The sequence below is a fragment of the Phyllostomus hastatus genome, unplaced genomic scaffold (genome assembly GCF_019186645.2).
Source record: "Phyllostomus hastatus isolate PE091 unplaced genomic scaffold, TTU_PhHast_1.1 phas_contig_551, whole genome shotgun sequence".
NCBI classification, from domain to species: domain Eukaryota; kingdom Metazoa; phylum Chordata; class Mammalia; order Chiroptera; family Phyllostomidae; genus Phyllostomus; species Phyllostomus hastatus.
Genome location: NW_025333909.1, coordinates 3932558 through 3940767, shown reverse-complemented (window position 1 = coordinate 3940767; position 8210 = coordinate 3932558). Strand labels below are relative to the sequence as shown.

The 8210-nt window shown below is 41.3% G+C and overlaps 1 long non-coding RNA gene across 1 annotated transcript; it reads left to right on the top strand.

Moving 5' to 3' along the window:
• The first annotated feature begins 3625 nt into the window (after window positions 1–3625).
• Window positions 3626–7566, top strand: LOC123824353. Its single transcript, XR_006786680.1, has 3 exons — window positions 3626–3724; window positions 4662–4908; window positions 6622–7566. It is a non-coding gene; the product is annotated as an uncharacterized LOC123824353 (long non-coding RNA).
• The last annotated feature ends 644 nt before the right edge of the window (window positions 7567–8210 follow it).

The following is an 8210-nucleotide window of genomic DNA, read 5'->3' as shown; positions in this document are numbered from 1 at the left end:
AGGTACATAAGTCTGCAGAATGGACAGTTTTTAAAGACTAGAAGTGGGCAGAGCAGGGATTTTGCTGAGAGGAGTAGTCAGAGAAGGCTTTCCAATCACAGTGAACATTGCTATTTTTTTTCTCTCTATCTTTTAAGATCTAGCTAAAATCCTACTTTTAAAAGAACGTTTCTAAACATTACCACCTTTTCACCCTCTGCCCTGGAGAATCATGCCTTTCTTACTAACATTTCTTATAGTACTTTGTACCTTTGTCAAATAAATCGTCTCATTCTATAGAGACATAGTTCCTTAGGTTCATGCCTGTATTCCTCTCCCCTCTGGCCCAAGAATCCCTCTGTGATGTGATAGCTGAGGCTCAGACAGGCTGTGCATTCCCTTGATTTTCAATGGAATTTAATTAATGAGTTATAGAGCTGCGTCTAAAAGCCAGGGGCTATAACCTAGGTTCTGAGACACGGGGAATCTGACTAAAAAATTTAGTGTTTTTTTATTCTAGCACTGAGTTAATAAATGAATGTGTCTACAGTGTGGGATCTAAGCACTGCCTTCCTGAGCCCCCATCCAACTATTTTCTTCCTCATCCCCCTTTATAAGCATAGCCAACTCAGAGAGCATCCAAAATGGGGACTCTGTGTGCTTTGGATGGACAACAGACCAAAAGGATAAGTGCCCTTTGTGCTATTGCTGCAAACTTGGCCCTTCCTACCATTGTTTGTGTTTGTGAGGTGAAGAAGAACTCCAAGGAACCCAGTACCTTTTGCACTTATTTAGGCCTTCTGCATAGGTAGAATGATTTACAGGTCCTCCTGGCTCCTACTGCTCTCTTTTATAGACCTATTGTGAGGCCCAAAGTAGCCATTGTTAATTATTGCTTTAGGTGAAGACAATGTTTCCAGAAAGCCCCTGTTAAAAAAACAAACCAGTAGAGTACTTTAACTTATAGGTGGGGAATAAGAAAAAGTATGTAGATTAATTTAATCACTATATTGTGAACAGAAACAAGAAATTTCTCCTTGAGAAATTGCCCACAGTACAATACTTCTTCCACCCTAAACTTTAGTAAGAGAGGGGAAAAAAGGAACTGAATCTCTCTAGAAGCCAGATGTGGAGAAACTGGTCATGAGAACTAAGCCACTACATTATTCTGGTAGGGAAGTTTTCTGTAGAGTAGTATGAATGTAAGTGAATACATAACCTAGCCTGTCCCTAGAGCCTCTAGGCCCTCACAGGAAAGCCTACTGTGAGGGGGCAGGGATGGAGGGTTTATAAAGGAACCAGGAAATGTTTGAGTTGAAGAAGCCATGGAGATCATCTAATCCAACTTCAGTTAGTTAAATGGAAAACCAAGGCTAAGGGAGGGAACACAGTTGGCAGATCTGGGAGTAGGGCACAGAACTCCTGCTTCCTGGGATATGTTCTTTTTTTTTTTTTCTCTTGAACCTGAATTTGTAAGACTGTATGAGACATGTCCAGAAAGTATCCAGCAAGTATGATGAAAAACACATTTATTGAAGAAGATACAAGATACAAGGAACATTATACATAGACAATGATGACTCAGTCCCCTTCAAAGTTGGCACAGTAGGGCCTCACACAGTTCTCTCAGCATTATGATATTCTTGAGGAAACCTGGTTCATTGGCAGAGGTTTGAATCAAGTTATTACCAACTGCAATATGATGTTCCTTCTGCTCTGGTAGCGGAAGCCATGGATTGAATTTTGCCACAACGTGTTTTAAGGCAAGATCTTGTGTCAAAAGCTCAGACACAGTAGGTTTTGGAAGCCCCAGATCAGCTTCTAGTTCTCACGCTGTCAGTCACCAATGTTCATTGACTGTAGCCTGTAAATGTTCAACATTCTCAGATGTTCTACCTGTTGCAGACCTTCCAGAACGTGGGTCACTTTCAACAGATTCTTAACTATCTTTGCAGCATTTCTGCTACACTTTTATTTGCACGGCGCTCATTGCATCGTCCCTGAAAGCCTTCTGAATCATCCAAATAATTTCTGTAGAGGAATGTTTAAGCTTCACGCAAAATTTGATACAGATTCATTGCTCTACTTGGTCAATCATTTTGAATGTGATGACCACACAGTACACATGCTCACTCAATAGCGTGTACTGCCCCCACTGACCAGTACAGTGTTGTCATTGTTCATGCATGCACATTCCAGTCCACTCTCCTTGGCTGCCAGATTACATGGATGTCACGCAAACCATTCTCGTTATATTAACAATGGTCAGACTTTTTCTGGACAGACCTCATATGTAGCTTGGGTAGAGTATTCACAGGTGCTTGAGTACTTCCTGAAATCCTACATCTGCTGTACAAGCTAAGGACTGGGACTTGGGCACTGCAATCATTGAAGGTGATCCCAAGCATACTGTTAAAGCATTGCAGTAATTGCCTCTCCCATCTGTCATGTCATCAGGATTCACAATGTAGAGCACTGCATAATGAGAATCAAGCACCTTCCTAACCATGAATGGGGGCTGCCCAAAGATTGCAAACACAAGATGCTGTAAAGCCACTCATTTTCTTCTCATACCTTTCATGTCTTGTATGAAATCTGAAAGTCATAATTAAGGGTCTGGTACCATCTCTTCCTTCTCAATGTCAACTACTTTTCTTTCTTCTCTTTGTACCCAACATGGGAGAGTAGAAAAAGCCTAACATTTGGAGCCAGAAAGAAATGCTTGCAGATGCCCCTTTCTACATTATTTCCTAGTTTTTTATCCCTAGGCAAGTAATTTTACTTCTATGTGCCTCAGCTTCCTCACCTATAAATAAGGGTAATGAAAACACCATTCACATAATTGTTGATTAAATGAGATAATACATGTAAAGCACATACTAAGTTCTTTAATATATATGAATTTCCTTCCTTGTCTACATTTATGACTCTTGGATACCAGAAGGTGGTCAGAGCAATGCTGTCAGGGCCAGTTTAATAGGCATGTGAGCTGTAAAGTTCCATAGGGACCAATGCTTACAAAGACCCCATACTCGGCTTAATGTTCTGCTGTTGCCATCTTGAAATTCTTACTTTGTTTTAAAATAAGGAGCCCTTCATTTTCATTTTGGACTGGGCCTTGCAAATTATGTAGCTGTTCCGGAGGGGATAAAAAGGGTATTTCTGCTGCTAGTAGGCATTTTGACAAAGTGAGAGAACCCATGATTTGGAGTTGATAGAAATAGATTTGAATTCCAGCTATGCCACTAATTTTCTGTTTGTTATCAGACATTTTCTTTCATCCCTCAGAAGCTCAATTTCTCAATTTGACAATAGGGATTTTCATTTGATAATGTCTCAGCTATGATATTCTAGGATTCCCTCAGTAGCTCTGGAGAAGCTCCTTGGCCCATAGGCAGAGCCAGGGTAGCTAGGGGCTTTTTTGCTTCGATTCTCTGCAACTAGGAGAGCCAGTGTCTTTTGGAGGTTGTTGGGAGTGGGCGGGCACATGGCAGTGGGGACTGTTGCTGCACTAGTGGATCCTTTCACAACAGCACTGTTTTGTCATTTTGCACCCAGATTTCCGTTGGCTAACCTCAGCCTTATCTTCCTCATTTCTGTTTCCTCTTGAAGACACCAAGGGCCCTTCAAAACACACGATGATCCTGCTCACCACATAAAGTCCAGTTCCCTCTGGCCTCTGTAGGTTGGCTATCACCAAGGAACCTGTGCCTCCTCTGAGACAAAGGCACCACTTCAGTAACAGGTATAGTATCCATTTGCCTTCTCTTCTTGGACTCCCAACCTGGGCTAGTGTCTATGGCTACTAAACATGGCTTGGACCTGTCCATTTCATTCTCCTTGAACCCTCATCAGGGATCTTGAGTTAAGGACTGGGGAGAAGAAGGTTCTCATTGGTTTTCTATCCTGGAGCTTCTAATAGTGAGAATGAAGGATGATATTTTTCCCCCAAACATTCTGTTTAGGAAATACCCACATGGAAATGAAATATTTCCTACTACTCTGTAAGTAGGAGTCAAGATATTTGAGTAGCAGCCCTGGTTTGCCATTTACCCACTGTATCTTTGAGCAAGTCTTTTTTCCATTCTATGACTCAATATTTTGGCCTCTTTTGCAAAGAAGAGGAGGGGAAGGATGAGATGGATTTTGTCTGGACTCTTTTAGTTTTTATATCCCTTATTTTGATGATTGTCAGCCCTCTGTTGACAAATGAGAATGATACTAAGTAAATATCTCTGGGTGGGGTTGAACAGGCTGCTGTGCCATGCTTAAAAAAATCCAGACTGCCCCTAGTATGAGAAGGCCCAAATGAGTTAGTTGCAGGGCAGGTCCTGCTGCTTGGTGTATTAGCCCTTCTGGAGTGGAGCAGGGGATAAATGATGATATTTTATATAGAATGATGGGCCAAGAAATGAATTTTGGGAATTTTTCAATATGTCTTCATATACGTATTCACCTCTTCTTCCTCTGGGTCTAGCCAGCTTTTCTCAAGTGAACCACTTTTCTTATATACACTTTATTGGAGAAGCATGGACATCAAGAGTGGAAATACATATTGGTTTTAGATCAGCTACCAACTTCTTCCGTTCATAGTGGGGTTATATGTTCTATAAGGCTCTTCAGTTTTTAGTGTACTAAGAAGGAATCTTTACTTCCCTCACATTGGTTTTCCTTTTTGACAGTCATAAAAGATGTTCAGCAAGCTTGGATTCCTCCAGTTTATCCAGGTCTTCTCCCTGGGGTTGGTAACCAATGAGGGTAATGATTGAAGAAAGGCACCAGTTGCCTCTGCCCTGCTACCCTGAATTCAAATTCTATTAATCAGCTTCCTTAATTGGCCAGCTCCAGGGAATGAGCCAAGGTACCAATGGACTACTTTTTGGGAAGCTCTGGAAAGCTCACTGAACAGTTTTCTAACAACTCTGCCAGGTAAGTCTTCTTGTCCCCAGTTCTAGAGAAGAAAACTGAGGCCCAAAGAAAGACTTTCCCAATTCCATGATTGGCTAGTTGGTGCCCAAAGCACTATTAGAATTCAACATTGTCTGATTCTTTCCACTCTACCATATCCATTGGCAATGATCGCTGCTTTGGCTAAAAAAAGCCACACTTCTGAGTGGCTTGGGATAAATTGTGTAGGTAGCATGAAAAATGGAGGAATGGAAAATACATTTTAGATCCTTAGGTTTGAAATCAGTCTAAGATCTCAATTTAGAAGGGCATGTCACCCCCTCACCAGCATACATTCAACTGAAAGAGTTAATAAAATAAAAACATACTTTTTTTTTCTGAAAGAGAAGCCTTCTGACTTGTTTTAACTGGGATAGGACCTTATGGCCTCATGAGGCAGTTTTCTATTCTTGATAACCTTGGAATGTGTACCACTTTTCATGTCAGTATTTAATATTGCCAACTACTTTCTCACAGATCAACTGCCACTGCTAAGAAGAGGGTAAATTTGACTCAGACAACTGGAATATTTAGCAATAGAATCTGGGTGTTGTCAAAGGAATTCTCCCAGGATTTCCAAGCCTATCCATTCTCCTGGCAGCTTCCTTATTTCTCCTATGGTTGTGGGTTGAAGTATTCCAATGCCTCACTGTGGAGACAACTGCCTGTCCTTTTCCTTTCTTGTGGGTGTATCCACTTTTTCCCAGAGGGACAAGTACAGGAAGGAGGTGAAATGATTGATGAGTAAATCTGGAAGGCAAAATGGGTTGGTATATGGCAAGACTCCAAACTGAACAACTTGTATGAACTTTAGAAACTTTCTTTCCTAACATAAGCCTCCATTTTCTCATTTATAACATGAGTAGATGAGACTAGATCCTAGTTCTTTTTATAGCTGCCTTTCTGGAGTCTTGATGGTACAAGGTGATCACATTAGGTAAGGCTGAGGCTCTCAGAAATTTGTGTTTCATCTGTCCTGACCTTGTTAAATCAATTGTCACTGACCCTTGCTTTCTTTTTGTCAGCACAACCACCATTTTTTGAGAACTTATGTATCAAATACTGAACTAAGGACTTTAAAGCACATTATCTCATGTCATTCTCACTTTAACTTATTAGGTACATAGTGTACTTATACACATTTTGAGGATGTGGAAAAATAAGTTCAAAGAAATGAAATTATTTATCCAAGGTTTCTCAGATAATTAATGGCAGACCCAGGATTCAAGCCCATGATTGACTTCAATGCTGAAGTTCATACCCACAACACTGTAGAACATTGTCTGGGAGGGCTGGGTAGATGGGACATGACACCAACTCTGGGACCTGGTTCCTTCCTGAGGGGAGTGAAGCAGGATGATAGCCAAATTGTTCTCTCTGTGCTACATAGAAGATCCCACTAAAGCTCAAGACCCCCAACATGCTATACCTATAAGACTCAGGCCTGAGGAATCCCCAGCTGAGCACTGGGGCCTCACCTGAACTCTCAATGGAGTGTTCCCTACTTACCCTCAGATCCTTCTTTTTCTTCTTCTTTTTTTTCTGTCAACAGACAGTTTATTCTATAGATCCCTCTTTTGATTAGAAGCTTTATGTCTATTTTACTCACTTCCTTATTATGGTGCTTCAGCTAATCCCAACAGCCTGTGAAGTTTCCCTGAGGTTCAGGGTGTGACTCTTTTTCTTTCTCTCTAGGGCCGCATCTCCTACGAAGATCTCGCCTCCCCACTGAAGACCCTGGCCCAGCCTTCTGCAGTGCCACACTCCGTGTATTTGACAAGCTGAGTTGGACACTCCGTGTGGCAGAGTGTCAGTTTGTCAAATACCCCAAGTGCGGCATGTGCCTAGCAACTTCAGGCCAGGGCACTTCAGATACAACAAATAGACTATCAGCTGGATAAGGAACATACGGAAAACACCAACTAAGCTCTCACAAGTTATTTTTGGTAACTTTGAGTGAATGTAAGCATTTTATCTGAGGTTACTAATGGAAAAATCAGGCAGCTCTGGGAGCCACAGTCCTGGGTGGGTTCTGCACACACTGTGGGAGTCTGAGGTGGGCACAGTTGTCTTAAAAAGGTATCCAGGGCCTGGAAATGTAAGTGCTACTTGATTCATTGTTTTTTCCTTCACATTCCCCTTCCAGCATCTGCCAGCAAAGACACCAGAAGTCTCAGACAAGTGCCATGGCAAGGCTTAGAAACCCACTTTCCTGAAAGCCAGCCTTGGCTCTAAACACGCTTTGACATCACCCATCTCTCTTTTGCCTCATGCTTTTTCTCCTGAGAATACCCTCTACATTTCTTTCTACCTATCCAATTCCTTTTCACATTTCCTTGCCTAGACAGAATCCAGTCTCTCAAGTGACTTTTGAAAGTCAAATTACACTTTCTTTTTTCATTCTCAAATCACTTTTTGCCTGGTTCCTTTTATGTACCCCTTTATCTCCTACTGCCTAATGATACCACTTGAATTGTTAGTGAACTTTTCCAGAGGATATTTTTGAATTCCCCACTAGGTTGTGTGCTTCTAGAGGACAAGACTGTGTTTCCTTGATTGCTGTCTCAATTCCACCCCAAACCCAACCACTAGCACAATGTTCTGGTTGTAGAAAATACTCAATAAATGTTCATTGATTGATTGGCTTTCCACTACTTCATTACCTTTTGGCCTTTGGGACACATGTCACCCAGGAATTATGTGAGGAAAAAAATTAAAGTGTGGTCAACATAATGCTATAGGACATGAAAGGTATAGCCAACATGAAGGGATTTTCTCCCTCAGAAATTGGGTCAAAGGCTGCAGAAGGAAGGCACAAAAATAGGCTCAGAGGGTAACTACATTTTAGAATTACTTGGCAACTAAAAGTTTACAGGTGCTTTATCAGAATTTTTCATAAACTTTCCTATTCTAATGCTGCATTAGAATTTTTCAAGAGGGAGGTATAGAATGAAGTATTTCCCATACCTCTCTGATTGTGAAATTTTTTCCTGTGGACCATCTCCTGAGTCTACTATTCCATGGAACAAAATTTGGGAAGCTGCCCTAGGGGAACTTCATACCTCCCTGTCTTCTAGAGATCTCCTTTTTTAACTCCTGTACTTTCCCCTGACCAGCAACCTATCTAAGACAGGTCTTATGTTACCATCTCATTTTTGTTTATCCTTATCCTGCAGCTTTGGGGTAGCCCTATATCTAAGACTTCTTTCCTGGCTTGTCTAGTATGAAAAAAATGATCAGTTTGGGAACACAGATGATCTCCAGAAGTCTTGTTCTGCAATGAA